This window comes from Oncorhynchus masou, chromosome 1 (genome assembly GCF_036934945.1).
Source record: "Oncorhynchus masou masou isolate Uvic2021 chromosome 1, UVic_Omas_1.1, whole genome shotgun sequence".
In the NCBI taxonomy this organism is placed as follows: Eukaryota; Metazoa; Chordata; class Actinopteri; order Salmoniformes; family Salmonidae; genus Oncorhynchus; species Oncorhynchus masou.
Genome location: NC_088212.1, coordinates 66,807,378 through 66,833,393, shown reverse-complemented (window position 1 = coordinate 66,833,393; position 26,016 = coordinate 66,807,378). Strand labels below are relative to the sequence as shown.

The following is a 26,016-nucleotide window of genomic DNA, read 5'->3' as shown; positions in this document are numbered from 1 at the left end:
GCATGGCTGAGTCAGAGCTTAGGATCCCACACTGGCAGTCAATACCAGTCAATACCAGTCAATACAGGTACATCCACCTTATGCTATCAATTCATTCCATTTCCTTTTCTATTTTAAGTGGTTCTAAGTATAGACAATATAATAAAATGACATGTTGGAGTATCATGGATCTTTTGTACAGTATTTTGTACTTCTTGATAGTGAAGGCACCTGATGTTTGAAGTAAAGAGTTATTTTAGTTCAGAGATAAAGACAATGAAAAGTCTTAGTGTTGCTTGAAATAAAGGGTTGTATTACCACCCTGAATAATAGAAGGCACATAGAACTGAAGTCCCGAGGTGTCCTATCCCTTCAGGCACTAACAGCACTTCAACATAATGCAGAATGCATTTGAAAGACACTGAATATGAAATTCAGCTCAGAAATACAACAGGAAATAGCTTATTTTTTTTCTCAGGGAGACAACAGGAAATAAAGAACCAAATGATGAGTTAAAGGTAGGATTTCATCATGTGTGGTTTATTTGGGGATTTGGGGTTCACTCCACTACTCCTCTTAGATCTTAGATGAATCATAATAATACTGCCTATATCTAGAATCTAGAAGGACTGTCACATGGGCTGTTTTTCACCTTATTTCTACTTGTGTAATAATAATCAATAAAACTTGCACTAATGTCTGTGAGAGTGTTGAGAGAACAAGATGGTGGAACTTGACATTATATACATCTTATATACCAACTGTCCTGTTTAGTATAACACGTTTCAACAGTTCACAGTTACAGTAGGCTATGAATGTTCTCCCTCATTTATGGCCCTGTGTTATGAATGAACTCGTTTGGTGACATACAGGACATGCACATAAAAGCTGGGTTAAAAACAACCCATGTGCAGTGGAAACCTGTCACAGGCTCTGCACATAGAGCTCAGTTTGTCTACGTTTTCCAACATCCCCTCTGCCTGCTGAGACCTGACTGCTTCCTCTGCTGCATCTCATGAATAATTGGCCTCGGGGGAAAAACACTATTTTGCCCCAACTCTCTGACTTGATAATGTGTTGTGTTAAGCAGCTGCTGCAGCCTTGTGTCGTGTTAAGCAGCTGCTGCAGCCTGCCTGCCCTTTGTCTGGCAGTCCATGGTATGTGAAGAGAAATGACCATGCAGAAATGACCATGCTGAGCTGCTCTTCAGCTGCAGGCTGTGCAGGCCCACTGCAGGTAGATAAGCAGGACAGGCCATTGACCAAGCACATGGATAATACACACAGCCTCTAATACCACTACAAACTCTAAGGTCCAGACACACCTCTGCCTGACGCTGATGGACTGAGTGCAGAGCTCCACATCTGCTCCTGTTGAATGGACCACAAGAGCTCAGCTCAACTTGCTAGCCAATCCAATTGTTCTGTGAAGAGAGAAATGGAAAGGGAATTAGAATAAGAAAAGTAAAAGTAAAAGGTGGAAATGAGAGAACAGAAAACCGAATGGATTCTGACAGCCAAAAAACGTATTTAGTCACAGAGACAGACCTGGTCCCACCACCGACTAGGAAAAGGGGAGAGAATCCAGTCCTACTCTACCCAAACACATTTCCCTGGCCATATGGGATCTGACTGGGACAGGCAGTGCAGACAGGGTGGGCTGTCTGTTTGGATCTTCATGTCGCTGAGAATGTCCCAGAGAATTATAACCTCATCAATAAACCAATATACTGTGTACAAACTCACGTCACAATATATTGAATCTGGCAGTTAAGCCGGGGGAGTAGAGGAACATTACCGCTATCTTTGTTGACCCTCGATGGACCAGACCAGAGAGAGGAGTAACTTAAATAATGATCCTGCTGGATTACAAGAAATGCCTCAATCCATTTATCATCATGATCTTTATAGCAATTTCTGTTTTGCTTTGTGATCAGGACAGAATTCATCTTGAAAAGAAGCTGCATTTGTTTAGGTTCAGTCAAGGTTACATCCTGTGGATGAGGAGATGTAGTCATAAGATGTACATTTCCAATGCCTCAAACATCCTATAGCCAGGTAGGAATGCAGTATACAATACTAAACCTAGAGAATAATGACTATGCCTCTTTTTAGAGCAAACATCTCAGCTCGTTGGTGACAGGGAAGCTTTTATGATGACTGTGCGGAAAGCTTTCACCCTAAACGTGTAGGGCTTGGCGATATGGCCAAAATATCATGTGACAGGCCTCCCGGGTGGCGCACTGGTCTACGGCACTGCATTGCAGCGCTAGCTGTGTCACCAGAGACTCTGGGTTCCCGCCCAGGCTCTGTCGCAGCAGGCCGCGACTGGGAGGACCACGGGGCGTCGCACAATTGGCATAGCGTCGCACAATTGGCATAGCGTTGTCCGGGTTAGGGAGGGTTTGGCCGGTAGGGATATCCTTGTCTCATCACGCACCAGTGACTCCTGTGGCGGGCCGGGTGTAGTGCGTGCTAACCAAGGTAGCCAGGTGCACGGTGGTTCCTCCGACACATTGGTTTGGCTGGCTTCCGGGTTGGAGGCGCGTTGTGTTAAGAAGCAGTGCGGCTTGGTTGGGTTGTGTTTCGGAGGATGCATGGCTTTCAACCTTCGTCTCTCCCGAGCTCGTACAGGAGTTGTAGCGATGAGACAAGATAGTAATTACTAACAACAATTGGATACCACGAAAAAGGGGGGGTAAAATTAAAATAAATAAAATTAAAATAATATCATATGACATTCTTTACCCCCTGTTTTTGACAGTATGGCGGTATTTGACAGTGTCATGACGTTGCCCTCTTTGGGTACAGCGAGCACAATCCCCCTCTCTCTGTCTCCTACACTCAGGCTGCTGCGACCTCAGGTTGTAAATTCCTGGAGGAGATTATCTCCTCATGGCCACAGTATAGAGAGAGAGAGTTTTCATAGAGAGAACAAAGAAATTTCTTCCACCTCACAGAACTCGAGGTTCGAACAACATTTATGTTCTGGAGAAGGTATAAAAGATCGGTGAAGAATCCAGCTACGAACTGGTCTGTTTGGTACAATTTTGTGAAACTCATGAGAGACAATACGGCCACATTACCATAACGCTGTTTATAAAATAGCCTCAGATATGAGGCTTACATCTAATTGTTGTATAAGATGAATGAGCGTGGATGATACTGTTTGTGAAATTGTGTAATGTGATTTTGGACTGTTTAATGAAGGAAACTCCAATTCCCTTTGGGGTTTTACTAAATCAGAGGACCGCTCACTAGCACAATTATGGTCCGGCATCCTGGGACAGGCCCTTTTCTGCTCTTCCGAATAAAACCCCCACCCGGGTTTTCTATCACCAGACCACGTTTCTCTCGATTACCAGAGGACTAAGGTTGAGACCAGCTTACCTCACCACGAGGGGACCAAGGTTTGAGACCAGACCAGTTTGCCTCCACACATGGTTAAACTCTTAGAATATTGATACAGACAGAATAAGAACAAATCTTTGATGTTAATTACTAGTCTGCAGCTAGAAATTCGGGTATCATTGAATGCGAAGACCGACAACTGCCGAAACATCCATTCTACAACAACATGAATGAATGTCACTCTGAACTATTCATCCTAACCATGACAGAGAGAGCGAGAGGGAGGACAGACTCTCCAACAGAAACAAACTTTTCAACAGAGATCCCGACGACACACTGAGCGTAAATATATATATATTGATTGCAATTATTCCCTAATGAGTGAGCGTCCATGTGCAAAGGATTAGCATTTCAATTGTTATAATTATCATCTTTAGTGTCTTATCTGTCGACACCCACTTCCCTTCTGTCTAACAAGCCGCCATGCCGGTTTAGCCCACTAGGGCACATTCCCCTATCATTTCTTGTAACCATATTTACTTTGTTTGCTTCTGTGTGCACTTCTGTGATTGTTTAGTTAGTTAATAAATAAATGATTTTAAGACAATTGATATATGGATGACTCATAGTAAAGACTGGGTTCCTGCAGATCAAGAATTTACGACGTTTGGAATGAGACTAATGTGAGGTAAAATAAATAATTAATTAATGAAGAAGACTAATTGATCAGATATTAAAATATATCTGAAAAGTTGTATTAGGAAAATTATAACTTTGTAATCTGAATATTTTCCTTGGTGCCCCGACTTCCTAGTTAATTATATTTGCCTGATTAGTTAATCACGAAATGCTAATTACAGAGAACCTTTGATAAAAACTATAAGTCTTCCGTTAATGAAAGTAAAGACACGACAACAGTATTTTATGCTTCTGAATAACACAAGTTCCAAGTATGTTTTATGAGCAGTGCGTGACCTTAGAATGGTAACAAATGAATTAATAGGCTTTCTCCATTCTGATGGTTTTATTCTCAACCAATCTAGGCCAAAACTGACAGTGAAGTAGTCCAATTTGTTGAACTTTCATATTGTAAAAATCCATACCGGTATACCAGTATTCACAATATATTGCCCAACCCTGTGAGAATGTTACCCTGGCCTGAAGAGGGAATGTGGGGAAACAGCCTTGTGGCTTTTAGAGGTCTAAGACATGCATGGTAGGCCCAGAGTGGAACTTCTAACTCCTCTTATAGAATATACATACATACATACATACATACATACATACATACATACATACATACATACATACATACATACATACATACATACATACATACATACATACATACATACATACATACATACATACAGTAGCATTCAAAAGTTTGGATGCACCTACTCATTCAAGGGTTTTTATTTATTTGTACTATTTTCTACATTGTAGAATAATAGTGAAAACATCAAAACTATGAAATAACACATATGGAGTCATGTAGTAACCAAAAAAGTGTTAAACAAATCAAAATATATTTTATATGTGAGATTCTTTGAAGTAGACACCCTTTGCCTTGATGTCAGCTTTGCACACTCTTGGTATTCTCTCAACCAGCTTCATGAGGTAGCCATCTGCATTTCAAATGACAGGTGTGCCTTGTTAAAAGTTATTTTGTGGAATTTCTTTCCTTCTTAATGCGTTTGAGCCAATCATTTGTGTTGTGACAAGGTAGGGGTGGTATACAGAAGAAGTCCATATTATGGCAAGAACAGATCAAATAAGCAAAGAGAAACAACAGTCCATCATTACTTTAAGTCATGAAGTTCAGGCAATGCGGAACATTTCAAGAACTTTGAAAGTTTCTTCAAGTGCAGTCGCAAACACCATCAAGCACTATGATGAAACTGGCTTTTATGAGGACCCCACAGTAAAGGAAGACCCAGAGTTCATTAGAGTTAACTGCACCTCAGACTACAGACAAAATAAATGCTTCACAGAGTTCAAGTAACAGACACATATCAACATCAACTGTTTAGAGGACACTGTGTGAATCAGGCCTTCATGGTCGAATTGCTGCAAAGAAATCACTACTAAAGGACACCAATAATACGAAGAGACTTGCTTGGACCAAGAAACACGAGTAATGGACATTAGACCGATGGAAATCTGTCCTTTGGTCTGATGAGTCCAAATTTGAGATTTTTGGTTCCAACCGCCTTGTCTTTGTGAGACGCAGAGTAGGTGAACGGATGATCTCCGCATGTGTGGTTCTCACCATGAAGCATAGAGGAGGTGGTGTGATGGTGTGGGGGGTGCTTAGCTGGTGACTATCAGTGATTTTTTTTAAATTCAAGGCACACTTTACCAACATGGCATTCTGCAGCGATGCGTCATCCCATCTGGTTTGCGCTTAGTGGGACTATCATTTGTTTTTCAACAGGACAAAGACCCAACACACCTCCAGGCTGTGTAAGGGCTATTTGACCAATGAGAGAGATGGAGTGCTGCATCAGATGACCTTGTGTCCACAATCACCCGACCACAACCCAATTGGAATGCTTTTGGATGAGTTGGACCGCAGAGTGAAGGAAAAGCAGCCAACAAGTGCTCAGCATATGTGTAAACTCCTTCAAGACCTTTGGTAAAGCATTCCTGGTGAAGCTGGTTGAAAGGATGCCAAGAGTATGCAAAGCTGTCATCAAGGCAAAATATGGCTACTTAATTTTTTGGGGGGGCTACTACATGATTCCATATGTCTTATTTCATAGTTTTGATGTCTTCACTATTATTCTACAACGTAGAATAAAGAAAAACCCTTAAATGAGTAGGTGTGTCCTAACTTTTGACAGGAACTGTATATATACACACTATATAAACAAAAGTATGTGGACACGCATTTGTGGATTCAGCTATTTCCTTACTGATGAGCTCAGTGACTTTCAATGTGGCACTGTCATAGGATGCCACATTTCCAACAGGTCAGTTTGTCAAATTTCTGCCCTGCTAGAGCTGCCTCAGCTAACTGTAAATGCTGTTATTGTGAAGTGGAAAGTCTAGGAGCAATAATGGCTCAGCCACGAAGTGCTAGGCCATACAAGCTCACAGAAGGGACCGAATAGTGGTCTGGGGCTGTTTTTCATGGTTCGGGCTAGGCCCCTTAGTTCCAGTGAAGGGAAATCTTAACGCTACAGCTTACAATGACATTCTAGATGATTCTGTGCTTCCAACGTTGTGGGAACAGTTTGGGGAAGGCCCTTTCCTGTTTCAGAACAACAATGCCCCTGTGCACAAAGTGAGGTCCGTACAGAAACAGTTTGTCGAGATTTGTGTGGAAGAACTTGACTGGCCTGCACAGAGCCCGGACCTCAACCCCATCGAACACCTTTGGGATTAATTGGAATGCCGACTGCGAGCCAGGCCTAATCTCCCAACATCAGTGCCCAACCTCACTAATGCTCTTGTGGCTGAATGGAAGCAAGTCCCCATAGCAATGTTCCAACATCTTGTGGGAAGCCTTCCCTGAAAGTGGAGTCTATTATAGACGCAAAGGGTGGACCAACTCCACATTAATGCCCATGATTTTGGAGTGAGATGTTCGGCGAGCAGGTGTCCACATATGTTTTGTGTTTACTGTATATATACTGCAAGGGTTGCAGCTTGATTGTTCTCCCTAGCACTTATAAAGAGAACAAAGTAACTTCATGTTCCCAGGTTTTTATCTTGAAGAAAACACCTCAGCCCTGTGAGTTATTGCGTTACATAACCAAGGCTTCTCATTTCCTTTCTCTGCCTCCTCAGAGAAACCTGAGCCATCTAAAATGCATGGTAATGGTGGAGAATCTGGAGCACCATCATTATCAGACAAGAGGAAGTGCTGTATCACATGACATGTGAATGGTAGTCTTCCTGCTTCTTAAAAACATCCAAATGCTTTTCACTGTACTGAACTCTCTCAGGTGGCTCTGTTTCCATTGCATGCATTGTTACACATAGGAACATAATTTTGCCACAGGACTTGCAAGGAAATATTCTATGTGTCATGTCAGATTAAGATGCATTATTTTACCCATGCGAAAAATGAGCGTATTCTTTTCCTTTTGTTTTACAGGTGTGACTCTTCTGGTGTTTGTTTCCCACGCTACTGGAGAGGGTGGTCCCATCTGGCAGGGGCTGTAGACCACTACAGCCACCTGAGAGGCAGTGGAGGAATCTTGAGGGTCCTGGTCCTCTTCTCTCAGACATTCCTCTATACTGGGCTGCTTTAATGAGGTTGGGGTTCCCAGCAGCCTCCAACCGAATCATATTCAACAGTGTTTCCCCCAGTGGGCTCTCTGATAACCCTCTCCACCTCCCTTCATCTGCCGGCATTATACTCTAACTCTACCCACACACAGGCATAAGCTCAGACTTTTGCACTCACGTACGAACACGCATGCACACACTCACGCGAGTTTCCACACACATGCACAAATGGGAGGCGCACACAATGGTACAGGACAGGGCTTTGTTCTGGGATCTGGTCTGAGAGGCAGAGGTCAGCCCTGAGCCTCTATTTGCTCCAGGGTCATTGGGGGTAACAGTTGGGAAATGGGGGTGTATAATGGCAGCATGCTCTGAGGGCCAGGACCCCTCTGACTTCATCATGTCAGTTTATCAGCTCTTTAAAAGAGAGATAGGAACTTATTACGCTCCACTCTGTCTCATTAGGATGACAGCCAGGGAGAAAACATCATAAAATAATGCTTTTAAAAGGCCAGTATCTATGGTAATCATTGTGCCAGTCATGGTGCTTGTAGGATGAGGTCACCTTTGGTTCTAAATTGAGAATCCAAGTCCATTTAGTATCTAATGGAGGTGTAACCTAAAAGGAAATCAGTGCATGGGAAGAGGGATTGATGTCATTTTCCAGGGTTGTTTCGAACCACACCAAACTCCCGCAGCTTTCCTGACCCAGACACAGGACAGCGATGCAGATATAGGCCTTTTGAGACCCAGGTCCCCTACATATTGTCCTATTCCTCCATAGCTATTTTAACTACACTTTAAAGGCTATTCCCGTGTTGAGGCCCATTCAGAGGTAGAAAATGAACCACAGGGCTATAACAACTCTCTCATATAGGCTAGAGATGGCTTTCTCCTGCTGCGTATACACTACATGACCAAAAGTATGTGGACACCTACTTGTTGATAAATCTCATTGCAAAATCATGGCCATTAATATGGAGTTGGTCCCCTATTTTTGTCATAACACTCTTCTGGGAAGGCTTTCCACAAGATGTTGGAACATTGTGTTGGGGACTTGCTTCCATTTAGACACAAGAGCATTAGTGAGGTCAGGCACTGATGTTGGGCAATTAGGCCTGGCTCGCTGTTGGCATTCCAATTCAGCACAAATGTGTTCGATGGGGTTGATGTCACTTCACAATAACAGCACTTACAGTTGACCGAGGCATCTCTAACAGCGCAGAAATCTGACGAACTGACTTGGAAAGGTGGCATCCTATGACGGTGCCACGTTGAAAGTCACTCAGCTCATCAGTAAGGCCAATCTACTGCCAATGCTTGTCTATGGAGATTGCATGGCTGTGTGCTCGATGTTATACACCTGTCAGCAACGGGTGTGGCTGATATAGCCGAATCCACTCATTTGAAGGGGTGTCCACGTACTTATGTATATATAGTGTACATCTTGAAATTACAGTAGATTGGAGAAAAAACGATGTGGCCCCTTAAACTGAGGTAAATTGAACAACCTATGAAAGAAATTGCCTCTCACGTCAGGAGATATTGTGTCTCTTTTAACGGCACAATCTTTCAACACTCCTTAACCCCAGGAATGTGTCACTTTGTGTTGCTAGGTCCCTTTGTTCCCCTGCAGAAAGAGCCCTGCGGTGGAGTCACTAATGAAGGAAGGAACTTGAGAGCCAAGCTTTCCATTAAGGTTTCACCAAACGCCACTCAGCCCAAGCACTCTGGACTGAGGGACTCAGGAGCCCACCGGTATCAGACTGGAACCAGTGGTACTATGCTCATTAAGACTAGTTATTCCAGCGACAGGTGTGTTAATCAAGCAGGCCTGTGATGTGACCTCTGACCTCTAGCACAGTGTGGTGCTATACGGCCCCTCCCACTCACACCGCGGCTGTCACATCCGTTAGGAGCAGACGTGTCCCAGGCCTGCCACCGACACAGCCAGGCCCACTGGCCCACGTCTCACTGGGTTTTATAGGTACAGGGTGTATGGGCAATGCAGTATTGACCTCACACACTGTCGACCTGTTCTGTACTGTTCTATACCTTGATTAAACGTTCTGCAGAAGCTCTCAGGACATTAGGGCCCAGTAATGCTGTTATATGGACCCAGATTTCATTGTTACTGTAGTGATGTAACTTTTTTTAAATGACTCATATCACTTTGAACCGATAAGCAATTAAAGATGTTTCATCAGTGTGATTCATGTCTAAAATACTGGAGGGACGAAAACCCTATTGCTTTGACTGACTGACAGCATCACAACCACGCTGGTTCCACTAGTCATTCATTCTCTGGTCTACAGTAAACAATTGACATCTAAACAAACTCATCAACAAAGGCTATTTATTGTCATCCTAGAGGGGAGAGATGCTGTGAAACTTTGTTGCAGTGTGTGATGCCTGCCATGAGAGGACAGTTGGAGATTAAAAGCCACGTGTTAGGATGACTAAGACTTTCACATCTCTAATGTGCTGTTACATATTAATCAGCTTAACACAGTCTCTTACCTGGGGCAATTAGCACAGCTCCTATTTAGAATGCAACACTCCCCATTTACAATGACTGAATGTCAACTGCAGCAGATCCACTTGACTGCCCCGCTGCAGGGAAACTAGCGTCATCCGAGTGCCAAGTGGTGCTCACCTGATGTAACCTGCACTTACAAGTTTGAACACTCCCAATTACCACCCCAAAGCCTCTCACTCAATGCTCGATTTAATGAATCAACTGCACATGCTGCTGACAGATGACAGATGACAGCTAAAACACAGGCCACAACAAGGTGGGGCCAACCAAAACACAGACGCCGCTTGGTTTCACGGCCGTGACTCATTCTCACCATTGTCTTGACTGACACCCTCCCCTTGCTGCCTCAGGGGTCTCATTGTGGCGCCGTATTTAGTATTGGAGCACTGACTTAAAATGTAGGGCTCCCAGGCGGAGGGGAGGAGCAGCACCTGCAACGCTGGAGGTCATGCCCCAGGCTGTGGCCTCGTTCACTGGGCAGCTCTGGTCAGGGCAGTTGGTGCAGACCCAGAGGTCAGGCTACTGAATGAAATGGAGAGGAGAGTTTATGGGGGTATTTTAGAGCTCACTATAAACCAGCCTCCAAGCTTGTGAGCAACCCAGAGTTTACTAAACACAGAGGACCTCTTTCAAATGAGCATCATTGAAGGCAGGTTAAGGAAATAATGTTTTCTCCACAAACTCTCTCTGTGGTCACTCTCTATTCTCCTGTTAATGTAATCTGTGATTAGTTCACTAGACCCTACTAAGTCACTGTGTGGTCGCCCAGCCCTCCATGGCAGTGGGCAGCATGCTCTGAAGCGGTTAAGACACTTAATATTATTAGTGTTTGTGTGACTGCCACTGTGCTGAAAAACAAATAAGGCTTTACTGCCATGAGCCAGAGGAGCTAAATCTTTGTTTCCCCCAATTGAAATAATCCTCAACATGACCCCTAGCGACCCGCTCCTCATTTAGGACATTTCCGCCACTCATCGACTCTGGCATGGGAACGAGCGGGAATGTCAGGTATGTGCCCTGTTTCGGAAGCGGCCAACTCTGGATGTTTTGTCTGTGCTCACAGACGTGTGCCTGCTATGGTGAGAGAGTGTTACTGCCTGTGCCAAAAGAAAAAATACACCTGCATGCATATGTTCAATCAAGCAGAAGGAAGGGTAGTACTGATCTCAGTTGAGAAGTATTTGATCATTTGTAATGCCACAAGTCTTTCCTGACCTTGTGACCTAACAAGGAAATACTCCAGGCCCTATTCATGTTTCATCATTATTGTGTTACCCTATTCACTGGGGTTGTCAGACTTCCCAAGCTTTGAATGTTGAGAATATTACGGGTCAGAGTTACAGATCAGATTTAAATACTGAAACACAGCCAGTATGTTTTTGTATGCACGCCTGAGGCAGCTTGTAGGCTTTTGCTCCAGCTCACCCATTGACACGAGCTAGCTTCTTAGATGTGTGCAACAAGGCTAAAGGGCTCATCTGCTATGGCCATTCTCTGCTAGCAGGATCAAATACTCAAGAAAAGAACAAACGCTATCCCCGCCTCTATGGAAAAGGAATTCTGCTGCAGAAGCTTCTTTAGAGACTAACGAGTTCAGCGTTCAGCTGCAACATGGATTCTCTTTGATAGACTGTTGTCTGATTAAAGACTACATACACTGACAGCCCATAGGAGGAAGATACATGTGTAACAGACTGGTGACCACACCCATGGGTGAAGAAAGGTTGATTGTAGCCATTTTACAGCTGAACATTTGGTTGAATTATCTCCTCCAATAACATACAGGTGTACAGTTATCATGCATAACAGAGGATTCCACGGGTGCACTTGGTATAAGTTACAGAAAAACACATGAATATTTCTGGGTGTTTCTCAACCTCACAGAATGATCTTCCTCTCCATAATAAAAGTGTATAGAGTTTGTCCGGGGGCAAAACTCACAAGATCTTGCACCTGAACAATTGCTGCGGCCCCCATGTTTATCACTTGATGGGGAAACGTTTGGTTTCACTCACAATGACATTGTATCATGTTGCAAAGATTTTTGTGGAGCACATTCTTTTAGCGGTCAGGGACATTGACAATGTGCAGGCAGGGTTGAAATAGGATCCCAAAATGGTGGATGTGGTACCTTTTTTATGATGTAAAAGTTAAACACTAATGCGGCAATAAAAATGTATTTACCTTTGATGGTTTCCAGTGAAAATGTTCTTGTTGCTTTTGTATTTTGGCTGCAGATGCTGGGGACACTCATCCCCCAAAGGTGTATTTTAGAAAGACCCAAGAGCAAGGGACAGGCTTACTTACAATTGATAGGTTGAGAGTTTCAACAACATAAAACACTTTGTATGCACAGTGTACAATAGATGTTAGCTAACACATCACTTCTCACTTCTGAGACTTATGTTTTGTTGTATATTGTCCCTGTTTCAAATAAGTGAAATAATAACATTTTTATTAAACAGATTTACACATTTCTGAAGGTTACTTGGATTTGCTTGAGGCAAGTTTCCACAGATGGGTGAAAAGCATAATCAAGCAAAGAAATCCTAACTGCACTTGGGTGGAAAAGCATTTGTTAAGACACTACTTAAGTGTCCTATTTACAGACTAGGGTTGCAAAGTTACCGGTAATTTACCAAAGTTACCAGAATCTTCAGTAATCTATGGTAACTTATATAGTATACATTTTATATATTTGTCCATGAGTATCTAGTGGACAGACCATATGGTTCAAGAGAAAATACCCGAATTAATGACATAACATTTACCACAAACATATATTGGCATAGTAAAATAAATAAATAGTCTAAAGAAATATTGAAGGATATCTTATGCTGAAAGCCTAATATTAAACACCAATGATATTCACTAACTTGATGCTTTATATTTAGGATAATGTTTTACAGCTTTGCCATTCAATGTTATATTTTAAAATCATCTTATTTTATTACTGTATATATTGTACATGTGATAAGGCCACCTGTGATAATCTGAAGTACCCAAAAAGGCCACTACATGCATTTTTATAAAATTACCCAAAAACCTTGAAGCTACCAAAATTCTGGTAGTTTACTGGTAAACTTTGAATGTTTCCAGTAATATACACTCCCTTTACAACACTATTACACCTGTTTCTCTAATCAGGTGAGAGAACTAAGCCATGAATAGTTTAACAAATCCTTGCGTGTGTAGGTGATTAGTGTTATTATAGAGAGGTCACAGGTCCAAGTCAAACCCCTGGAGCGACACACACTCTTCTGTACCTTTTCTAACCAGGTGCAGACCTCACCAGATCTCTTGTAGAGGAGCATGGGGACATGGGAAATATCAGTCATTAGCATGAATATACCCTCTTATTACAGGAGAAAATCATATCCCTTCAGCTGCTTGAAAATATTAGCTATGCATTTTGGATATATTATCTCCTGACACCAGTGGATTGATCGATCATTTTTAGTTTCAGTATGAGGCAGGACAAGCTGGGTATTTTGCATGCATCAAGAAAGCAAATGTAAACAAGTGAATATAGATACAGAAACAGTTGTTCTACAATTCACACCTTGTTGTAAAGCAGTGCTCAATAATCATAATCCTGGGTGTTAAGAGACATACACGGCTGAAGTCCTTAGAGTTGAAGGATGGCTACGGCCAACCAGAGAGCACCTGTTATTACTGGAGGAATATGCTAAAGCATCGCAGAACAATAAAGGAATAGCAGAACATAAAACCATTTACAGTAACGGTTATATGGCTAAATGCACACTTCAGTAATGACAGCCAGTACACAGTGCAGCAGTAACACCACCACTGGCTACTGGTCTTCAGTGACCACTTCATGACCCTTTCCTAAGCAGCTCCATGGCCTCTCTCATGGTCCTGTTATTGGTGGCTTAACTGAAGCTCTGCCCTGGTCTGTGGATATTCTTTCAGGATCTTATCTGGCCCAAACAACCATCTCTGTTGGTACGTGGGGAAACGGCGGAGACACAATAACACGCCCTTGTGGTATCAAACATGCTGAGTCAAATCCACTTGTTGGGACACAGAGTGTGAGGCTGCAGCTGCCAATGAGGGACAGACTTAACAGAACCATGGTGATAGTGGTGAAGCATCTCTCCAAGCAGAACCCACAGCATGTTGTTCACATAAACAACAGAGACATGGCATTAAAACATGTAGTGAACATTGTAATGTGATTTACTCTGGCATGTTCTCACCTCCTTAACACCACCAACTCATACCCACCTCATACCTGGATCATGTTTTGTTCGTCCTCAAACCTGGAGGGAAGCTGAAGTAATTCCGCTTTACTGGTTCTAACAACCGACCAATCAGTCTACTGCCGGCTCTTGGCAAACTGTTGGACCAGCAGATACAATGTTATTTCTCTTTGAACAAATTAACAACAGACTTTTAGCATGCCTATCGAGAAAGCCACTCAACATGTACTGCACTGACACAAATGACTGATGACTGGCTGAAACAAATTGATAATAAGAAGATTGTGGGAGCTGTAATGTTAGTCTTCAGTGCAGCCTTTGATATAAGTGACCATAATTTGTTAGTAGAAAAATGTATGTATTATGGCTTTACACTCTCTGCCATATCATGGATCGAAAGCTATCTAACAGAACACAGAGTTTTAGATTTTTATGGAAGCGTCTCTAAAGTAAAACATGCTGTGTGTGGTATTCCGCAAGGAAGCTGTCTTGACCCGTTACTGTTTTTCTATTTTTACTAATGATCTACCACTAGACTTCAACAAAGCCTGTGTGTCTATGTATGCTGATGATTCAACCCTATACACGTCAGCGGCCACATCTAGTGAAATCACTGCAACTCTAAACAGAGAGTTGCAGTTAGTTTCAGAATGGGTGGTCTTTAATAAATTAGTCCTGAGACTAGATTAGTCCTAGATTAGTCAGTAGACTAAGAGCATAGTATTTGGAACAAATCATTCCCTAAGGGCTGGACTTCAGCTGGATCTGATAATGGAAAATGTAGCTATTAAGCGAGTTGAGGAGACTCAATTACTTGGTGCTACCTTAGATTGTAAACTGTCATGGTCAAAGCATATTGATTCAATCGTTGTAGAGATGGGAATAGGCCTGTCTGTGATAAAGAAATGCTCATCATTCTTAAAACCACACTCAATCAAACAAGTCCTCTACAGGCTCTAGTTTGATCCTATCTTGACGACTGCCTGGTAATAGGGAAAGACATAATACAGCTACAGAGGGCTCAAAACAGAACAGCACATCTTGCCCTGCATTGTTCACATAGAGCTAATGTCAACAAAATGCATGTTGATCTTTCTTGGCTCAAAGTAGGGGAGAGATTGTCTGCATCACTTTTGTTTTGTAAGAAATATTATTGTGTTAAAAACTCCAAACTGTTAATTCAATCAACTAACATACAGCTCTGAAAGACAGCTCCACAAGACATGCAATCAGAAGTCTCTTCAAAGTCCCTATAGCCAAAACTAATTCAAGGCAACGCACAGTAATATATTGAGCCGTGATAGCATAAAACTCCCTGCCATCTCAAATCACTCAAGGAGTAGCAAAAGCAGCTTTAAAAAACTAAAACTAAAACAGCACACTCTGACCTAATTAGCTTGTAGCATCTCCCTCCTGAGCAGATCTGGTGTTTGGGTTAAAATGAAAGATAAGATGTGCCCTTGGCATTAGGATATCAGGGCCTGCTTAGAGAAAACATGCAAGCAAAGCCTCAGTAGGGTAAGGACTTCAGTCATGCTCTGTATGATATGAGAGCTCAGCTCACTGACTAACTAGTGTTATGAGAATCTCTCAGATTGTTTAAAGAACATGGTGCAGTGACATTAACATATCAGGGCTTGCCTCAGTAGAGCAAAGTATTATTGATGTATGGAATGTTAGGTTTAAAGCTACAATATGTAACTTTTTGGACAACCCGACTAAATTCACATAGAAATGTGAGTCACAGATATGTTATTCTCATTGATTGCAAGTCTAAGAAGGGATAGATTTGTTCTATGTTAGTTATTTCTCCGCTTCACCTTCTTAAGTTTCACTTTTACTTTCGGTTTTGTACACCAGCTTTAAAACAGCTGAAAAAACTATATTTTTGGATATGAAAAATATATTTCACAGCGGTTTAACTGGTACATTGGTTCTCTACACTATACTTGCTTGTTTTGTCACATAAACTGAAACTAGTTGAACAATTCACATTTTTCAACCAGGAAATGGCGGAGCATTTCTGCATAGTGCATCTTTAAGTGTATAAAGTGGGTATTCTTATTTTAAATGTATGTCGTGCTGTCCTTGAGTTGATACCTAAGTGTGTACTGATATGTGTGTATGTGTGTGACTGGAGGACGTTGCTGGGTGTGAATGTGGTGTCGGGGAATGAGGGTGGAAATGTAAGACAAGATGCTGAGGTGAAAACCATTAAGTAGGAACTTCACATGATTCAAGGTTGCTGCGTTCACGTAACTCTGATCTAGCTGAGGTGAAAGCCTCAGCGAGAGCCAATGACCTTAGGTGAAACTCCAATCTGATGCTGGTTCATTTTATATGAGTAGGAGCAAAACAATTCCATCTGAATCACAGGGACATTGTTAATATTATGAGCAGGTCCAAAGCCTAGCACAATATCTCAGGCTTAAGATTCAAGGCCTGGTTATTTAATGTTCATGAATTTTGCATTTTACCCCAGGAAACCCATTATAGGTGGTAACTGTAAAAAATCTATACTTTACCCCAATATACCCATTACGGGTGCTAACTACGATAGCTATGGAAATAAGGCAGCTTTATTCACATCAAGGGAATTTAGCGAAACAAGGTTTCTAAGTGCCTGCCTAATTGCAACGCACCTCCTTGTTATTGCATTTCCATTTTCCTTTTGTGTGTGTTGCACTTGTATTCAGTATGAATGACATGATCATGAAGACATAAATGTATGAACGTGTGTATACTTATTTAGAATGTATATAGTTCTGTCCTTGTGATGTACCTGTCTATTAAATATGTCTCAGTATTTCTCAAAGGAATAACATATGGATTATACACACGTGGTTATGATGTCATTAAAGGTAGACTCAGTGAAAGGACGTTGCCACGTGCAGCACCACACATATTGAGATGAGCGAGATGCAAGACTTAGCTCCCAGACAGTTACACACGGTATGTGCTCATGGTTCACACTTTTTTACAGCGTGGTAGCCAGGGCACCAAAACAGTGGAGACGTTGATGCTCGTGCTTAAGCGCTCTTAGTTGTTGTGGAAATGAACCCACAATGCTGTTTACTTTCTGCATCTACGTAATATCACTGAGTCTATAGCTTAAACTCAAACTCTGGAACAACTCTGGAAGATGCCATTTTACAGCGGCTGTGGCAGATGATCACACCAACCTGCTAAGTAGAAAGTAAATACCACAGAATTTCAACATGTTTTGCAAAGAGCGTTAGGGACAAATGGCTGTACAAGCATTAACTGAAAACACATGTTGGACAGAAGTGTATTGCAATCACCAATGCAATCGCTCTTCCACTTCAAAATGAAGAGCAACATCAACACCAGATAAACAGGGCCTTCAGGAAGTATTCACACCCTTTGACTTATCCCACATGTTCTTGTGTTACAGCTGGAATTTGAAATGGATTACATAGATTTATTTCTCTCACCCATCTACAGACAATACCCCATAACGACAAAGTCATATTTTTTTATTTAGAAAAGTTTGCAAATTTATTGAAAAGGAAAGTCAGAAGTATTTAATTGACATAAGTACTCACATCCCTGAGTCAATACATGTTAGAATCACCTTTGGCAGCATTTAGAGCTATGAGTCTTTCTGGGTAAGTCTCTAAGAGCTTTGCACACCCGGATTGTACAATATTATATATATTTTTTAATTCTTCAAGCTCTGTCCAGTTGGTTGCTGATCATTGCTAGACAGCCATTAAGGGGTATTGTGTGTTGGCCAATGACACAACATCTCAATTTCATCCATTTTAAATGCAGGCTGTGACACAACAAAATGTGGAAAAAGTCAAGGGGTGTGAATACTTTCTGAAGGCACTGCAGGCTCCAGATATAGGCCTACAGTAGGCCTAAAAGGTTTAGTCAATATAACAGTCTGGTTAACACAAATGGAGACCAGTAAACAACTATATTTACCACCTCAGTGACATGCTTAACCTTTGGAGACAGCTCTGACCTCTAACCCTGGGCCATACCACAGGCACCAACAAATAACAGCTGCTCTAAAATCGCACCTGATTATTACATGAGATTGCATAACAATGTGAAATACTCATTGTATAAAACAGTTACACTGCCTTTACTTTGTCTGGGGATCTGAGGTCCTTAGTCCCAGAACATGTTGTTTGTATGTGTTTATGGACCTCATTTGCTCTTCATGGGTGGGGGTTTATAGGACTTGCCCTCTCTTTAAACAGTCAAAGCACATCCTATTGCAGTTCAAGACACAGATTAACACAAAACTTCCTCTCAGATAAGCCTTAACGTATTTGTCATGTCACAGAGCATGGGGAGCTACACACACTGCACAAAGGTCCTCCTGCTAAACAAACTAACTGCATGTGGAAACCCAGGGTCAGAGTCTGTAAAAGTCATCCCACACATGTAAAACCAGTTTACATATGTCACAATATAACACACATGGTAAAAGAAGAAACTGACCCACACCCTTATAACTGATAACGTAACAGCCTGACATTTTTATTTTCTAATTCAAAGTATTGAGGCATTTTATTGCAGAAGCCTTCAGAAGATGTTATTTTCTGTTTTATGGAATGATACAGTGGAATGATGTTTGGTGTTCAGAGTGGAATTCTGAATTCCAAAATTCATATTGAGCTGTCATCATGGCTGCTCCTTGGAGAAGTTGCCTTTACTTCAACTCTCTTCTCGGTGCAGTGAAATGGCACTTCTGTTCATTTTCCTCCATGTTGGACCTTAATTTGACTGTTTATTCTGACTAGTCTCTTAAGCCATTAAAATGAGCCCTTTCCTGAAGAGGTTCTCCCCATAGAGGTGTTCCCACGCTTAAAAATAAGACAATGCATCTGCAACTGAGTAACAAAGGGGATAAATCAAGACCTTCTGCCTCCCACAGATGGACAGGCCCCTGTTGACAATGGCATACCAAATAGTATTTACAGACGACAAATCGGACCCCGCTGCTCCCTCCTAAAGGGCTCTATTTGAGAGAAGGCTTAAAGCTCTTTAGCAGCAATGAGAAAACATCTGAGATGAAGTGTGTGTCGCTTGTTAAGGAAGCCAGGAGAGCCAGGAGCCCAGGGCCTCTCAGTGGCAGGGGAACACACTGAGCCCCACACACACACCGTCTCCATCTCTTGCCCTCAGTCTCTCTCTCTATGGCTGTATTGTTGGAGTCTTTCACAATGCCTGCCTGATGGATCTAAGACCCAGCTGTTCCTGGGTTTGGATGTGGGGCAGACAGTGCTATTGGCGTCATAGAGAGGATATGACATGCATGTCATGCTCAGACCACCAAAATATCTGGTATGGCTGGCTGGCAGTGGCCCCATTTTCCCAAACATTGAGACTGACCACAGAATATAGTCAAGTTTAATAGGTAGGTGTTAGATTCTCAGGCATCCGAAGACCTCTGGTGCGACTCTCCTACAGTAAATACACAGCATAGTTTCCAATAGGCTGAGACAAAGGTAGGCTGCTAGCGAGAGAGTCACATGTAGCTAACCCAAGCCCCCAATCCTTCAGTAGCTCTCATAACAGTCTGAAGTTTCATCTGAACGAGGCTGTTGGGAACAAATAAGGGCTTTGTTCTCCGTAACGGGAACCATGTTGGTGCATTCAAGCACACACACATTCCCAGATACTCACGTTTTCTTACAAACATACGAGTGTCTCATATTTTCACCAAACGATTTCAGATAGTTTACCTTACAATTATGTTTTGATCACACATCAACTGTCCATGAAAAGTCCCGCTCTGAGATAGAACACAGGTATGTGGAATTGGACATGCTTCAAATAGAAAGTGACTGATAGGAAACTGTTGGATATCTGATGGGCATACTATGAAAGAGGGACATCTAGAACTTGCTTCCTGCGGGCTCGTGAAACAGAGAAACCATTGGACTGCACCAAGCAGTCTATGTTGCTGTATCAAAATACATTCTCCCATGACAAAAGCTCATTTGACTTGGTTAAACTGAGGTTTGAAGATCCATACAAGCACATGAGCCCAGTTGCTCACAGCTTTACATAACAGATTTGAAAAAACAACTATTTATGAATGTGTAAGAGTCTGGTTGTACTGTTTTGATGGATGGTTCAATGAGGGAATCTGCTCCGTCTGTGAGAGAGGAAGGTCCTGCTGGGTAAATGCCCCAGATATGCCTTCACTATGGCAACCAATTCATCCATCTAGTCTACATTGACACAGGATTGGGCGACTGTGGATAACACCCCAGACACATCCTTGCAGCCCTTCTGGAAAAGATGGAACTGGAGAAGAAAGCTTGGCTGGAGCCAGGATGTCAACCACAGTTCCCACTGGTGCCTAATCTATGCCTATTGGCAGTTTAGCTAAATGAATGGTGTGTTCACTCAACTTGTTCAATCTGTAAATTCCTGACGTTAGCCATGTAGATTTTAACACTCTTGTTATGAAATGTGCTGATACACAACAAAAGGTTGGTAAATCATGTCAACGGTCATAATGGGTCAACGAACTGGGTCAAAAGGCACCTGTGGGAGGATTCAGTAGCTCTTAATCTAAATGTGACTGTGGGCTGCCTGAACACAGAACCATAAGCCAGGGCCTCATCATCCTCCTCTGCCGTCTGTTGACTTTGCGAGGGAGGATAAAAAAAAGACATTGATGAAGTTCTAACCTAGAGAGTGTCCACATCTTCCAGACCCATACTGGTGTTGTTCGTGTAGGATTACACTCTATTCTGAAGTGAATAATGAAACAATACATATACACTTGTGAACTGCCTTATGAAGGCCCAGTGCAGTTAAAATCGTGATTTTCTTGTGTTTTATACATATTTCCACACTATGATGATGGAATATGCACACACACAGGGACCTACGCACTCACACACACTGTCACTCCAACGCACACACAAACACTCGCTCCATCATTTGCTCACACACACATAATATGCACGTACATTTATACTGACTGAGGGACACACGCACACCCACTCACATACAAGCTGCTGCTACTCTGTTTATCTTATATCCTGTTGCCTCGTCACCTTACCCCTATACATATCTACCTCCATCACTCTAGTATCCCTGCACATTGTAACTATGGTACTGGAACTGACCCTGTATATAGTATGCTTACTTACTTTATTGTGTTCTTATTCTTATTTATTGTGGGTTTTTGTTCTACATTATGTTTTTTTTCTTCTAGTATTACATTGTTATTGATCACTGCATTGTTGGGTTTTGAATTAGCTACAAAGGCATTTCACTGTACACTGCATGTGACATTAAAACTTGAAACTTGAATAATACAGTGAAATTGTGAATATTATGATAATGACCTTTTAGTGTAAGAGCTGTTTGAAAAGGCCGCCTGAAATGTCTGCCTGTTTAATAGACCAGTAAGAAAGAGAGTTCCAAACTCTTTGCCCATAACAGCTAGTTTTCAGTTCCCCCCTCCCCACTCAGACCACTCCCAGACAGTCCCAGCAAAATTCTTGCTTGAGAAATTGCTCTTTGCTAAGAAGCTATTTGTTTCTTTTTGACCATTTTAATTGAAAAACAATCACAGGAAGGTTCTTAATTGTTACCCAGAAAGGATTTGATAGGGAGATAAAAAAGAAAAGAAGACCTTTAGGATATTAACCTGAATGAAGCCAAAATCTGTGAGAAATATTGGAGTCCAATCTTTGGCTAGTTTTGGTCTGCAGTGATCTCATTTACACAAGAAGCATATATTATCTCAAGCTATCCCAGTCACAAAGAGGGTGACTACCCAACCCAGTCATAAGCAAACACATCTGACAAGACAAAGATATCTTTAGAAAGCACAGGCATGACACCTCCGAATAGGAATACACAATGGTATCTCATATCTATCTTCCCTTAACCATCTACTTAAAATGGGTTAGAATAGGGGCTGTGTTGGGCTGTTTTATAGATAGCAAACGTGTATACACAGATGTCAATGGCAGTAACTGGCTGTTCAGGAGGCTATTTGTTAATTTATTGTTGTTATGTACTTGAGTGAAGACCCAAAAGCGGTTTTAACAGAAAACAGAGTTCTTTAATGAAAAACAGGAATGGCATAAATCCTCTTCCAACGTTGACAATGGAACAAAAAGAACGTAGTATAGTGCAGGATGCACCTGCCAGGCAGACTCCGACAGGATAGGACAAGGTGGAAGCAAACGAGACGACAGCTTGCTTCTGGCATCAAAAACACAAACAAGAATCAGACACTGAAAGTAGCAGGAACAGAGAGAGAAATAGAGACCTAATCAGAGGGGAAGAGAGAACAGGTGGGAAAGAGTGAATGAGCTAGTTAGGGGAGATGTAGAACAGCTGAAGAATGAGAGACAGAGAAGGTAACCTAAAAAGACCAGCAGAGAGAGACAGAGTGAAGAGAAAGGACAGGAACAGACATAACAAGACATGACAGTACCCCCCCCCCCACTCACCGAGCGCCTCCTGGCGCACTCGAGGAGGAAACCTGGCGGCAACGGAGGAAATCATCGATCAGCGAACGGTCCAGCACGTCCCGAGAGGGAACCCAACTCCTCTCCTCAGGACCGTACCCCTCCCAATCCACTAGGTACTGATGACCACGGCCCCGAGGGCGCATGTCCAAAATCTTACGAACCCTGTAGATGGGTGCGCCCTCGACAAGGATGGGGGGGGAGGGACGAGCGGGGGCGCGAAGAACGGGCTTAACACAGGAGACATGGAAGACCGGGTGAACGCGACGAAGATAGCGCGGAGAAGAAGTCGCACTGCGACAGGATTAATGACCTGAGAAATACGGAACGGACCAATGAACCGCGGGGCCAACTTGCGAGAAGCTGTCTTAAGGGGAAGGTTCTGAGTGGAGAGCCATACTCTCTGACCGCAACAATATCTAGGACTCTTGGTCCTACGCTTATTAGCGGCCCTCACAGTCTGCGCCCTATTACGGCAAAGTGCCGACCTGACCCCCTTCCAGGTGCGCTCGCAAAGCTGGACAAAAGCCTGAGCGGAGGGGACGCAGGACTCGGCGAGCTGAGATGAGAACAGCGGAGGCTGGTACCCGAGGCTACTCTGAAAAGGAGATAGACCGGTAGCAGACGAGGGAAGCGAGTTGTGGGCGTACTCTGCCCAGGGGAGCTGTTCTGACCAAGACGCAGGGTTACGAAAAGAAAGACTGCGTAAAATGCGACCAACAGTCTGATTGGCCCGTTCGGCTTGACCGTTAGACTGGGGATGAAAGCCGGACGAGAGACTGACGGAAGCCCCAATCAAACGGCAAAACTCCCTCCAAAATTGAGACGTGAACTGCGGGCCTCTGTCGGAAACGACGTCAGACGGAAGGCCATGAATTCGGAAAACATTCTCGATAATGATCTGAGCCGTCTCCTTAGCAGAAGGGAGCTTAGCGAGAGGAATGAAATGAGCCGCCTTAGAGAATCTATCGACAACCGTAAGAATAACTGTCTTCCCCGCTGATGAAGGCAGTCCGGTGATAAAATCTAAAGCGATGTGAGACCACGGTCGAGAGGGAATGGGAAGCGGTCTGAGACGGCCGGCAGGAGGAGAGTTCCCAGATTTAGTCTGCGCGCAGACCGAACAAGCGGCGACAAATCGACGCGCGTCACGTTCCCGAGTGGGCCACCAGAAACGCTGGCGAATGGAAGCGAGCGTACCCCGAACGCCGGGGTGGCCGGCTAACTTGGCAGAGTGGGCCCACTGAAGAACGGCCGGACGAGTAGGAACGGGGAACGAACAGAAGGTTCCTAGGACAAGCTCGCGGCGACGGAGTGTGAGCGAGTGCTTGCTTTACCTGCCTCTCAATTCCCCAGACAGTCAACCCGACAACACGCCCTTCAGGGAGAATCCCCTCGGGGTCGGTGGAGACCTCAGAAGAACTGAAGAGACGAGATAAAGCATCAGGCTTGGTGTTTTTTGAGCCCGGGCGATAAGAAATAACAAACTCGAAACGAGCGAAAAACAGAGCCCAACGAGCCTGACGCGCATTAAGTCGTTTGGCTGAACGGATGTACTCAAGGTTCCTATGGTCAGTCCAAACGACAAAAGGAACGGTCGCCCCCTCCAACCACTGTCGCCATTCGCCTAGGGCTAAGCGGATGGCGAGCAGTTCGCGATTACCAACATCATAGTTACGTTCTGACGGCGATAAGCGATGAGAGAAAAACGCGCAAGGATGGACCTTGCCGTCAGAGAGAGAGCGCTGAGAAAGAATGGCTCCCACGCCCACCTCTGACGCGTCAAACTCAACAACAAACTGACTAGAGATGTCAGGTGTAACAAGAATAGGTGCGGATGTAAAACGATTCTTAAGAAGATCAAAAGCTCCCTGGGCGGAAACGGACCACTTAAAGCACGTCTTAACAGAAGTAAGGGCTGTGAGGGGAGCTGCCACCTGACCGAAATTACGGATGAAACGACGATAGAAATTAGCGAAGCCCAGAAAGCGCTGCAGCTCGACGCGTGACTTAGGAACGGGCCAATCAATGACAGCCTGGACCTTAGCGGGATCCATCTTAATGCCCTCAGCGGAAATAACGGAACCGAGAAAAGGGACAGAGGCGGCATGAAAAGTGCACTTTTCAGCCTTCACATAAAGACAGTTCTCCAAAAGGCGCTGGAGGACGCGTCGCACGTGCTGAACATGAATCGAGAGAGACGGTGAAAAAATCAGGATATCGTCCATGTAAACGAAAATAAAAATGTTCAGCATGTCTCTCAGAACGTCGTTAACTAGTGCCTGAAAGACAGCTGGAGCGTTAACGAGGCCGAAAGGAAGAACCCGGTATTCAAAGTGCCCTAACGGAGTGTTAAACGCCGTCTTCCACTCGTCCCCCTCCCTGATGTGCACGAGATGGTAGGCGTTACGAAGGTCCAATTTGGTGAAAAACCTGGCTCCCTGCAGGATCTCGAAGGCTGAAGACATAAGAGGAAGCGGATAACGATTCTTAACTGTTATGTCATTCAGCCCTCGATAATCCACGCATGGGCGCAGGGACCCGTCCTTCTTCTGAACAAAAAAAAACCCCGCTCCGGCGGGAGAGGAGGAGGAGACTATGGTACCGGCGTCGAGCGAAACCGACAAATAATCCTCGAGAGCCTTACGTTCGGGAGCCGACAGAGAGTATAATCTACCCCGGGGGGGAGTAGTTCCCGGAAGGAGATCAATACTACAGTCATACGACCGGTGTGGAGGGAGAGAAGTGGCCTTGGAACGACTGAACACCGTGCGCAGATCGTGATACTCCTCCGGCACCCCTGTCAAATCGCCAGGCTCCTCCTGTGAAGAAGAGACAGAGGAAACAGGAGGGATAGCAGACATTAAACAGGTCACATGACAAGAAACATTCCAGGATAGGATAGTATTACTAGACCAATTAATAGAAGGGTTATGGCGCACTAGCCAGGGATGACCCAAAACAACAGGTGTAAAAGGTGAACGAAAAATTAAAAAAGAAATGGTTTCGCTATGATTACCAGAGACAGTGAGGGTTAAAGGCAGCGTCTCACGCTGAATCTTGGGGAGAGAACTACCATCTAAAGCGAACAAGGCCGTGGGCTCCCTAACTGTCTGAGAGGAATGTCATGTTCCCGAGCCCAGGTCTCGTCCATAAAACAGCCCTCCGCCCCAGAGTCTATCAAGGCACTGCAGGAAGCAGAT

The 26,016-nt window shown here is 43.5% G+C and overlaps 1 long non-coding RNA gene across 1 annotated transcript in view; it reads right to left on the bottom strand.

Moving 5' to 3' along the window:
- Positions 1-1,137: 1,137 nt before the first annotated feature.
- The window catches only part of LOC135548678 (uncharacterized), a 46,861-nt gene continuing 21,982 nt past the window's right edge, over positions 1,138-26,016 (bottom strand). The window contains exon 3 of the long non-coding RNA XR_010456871.1: positions 1,138-1,402. This is a non-coding gene — a long non-coding RNA (uncharacterized LOC135548678). The remainder of the gene's footprint in view (positions 1,403-26,016) is intronic.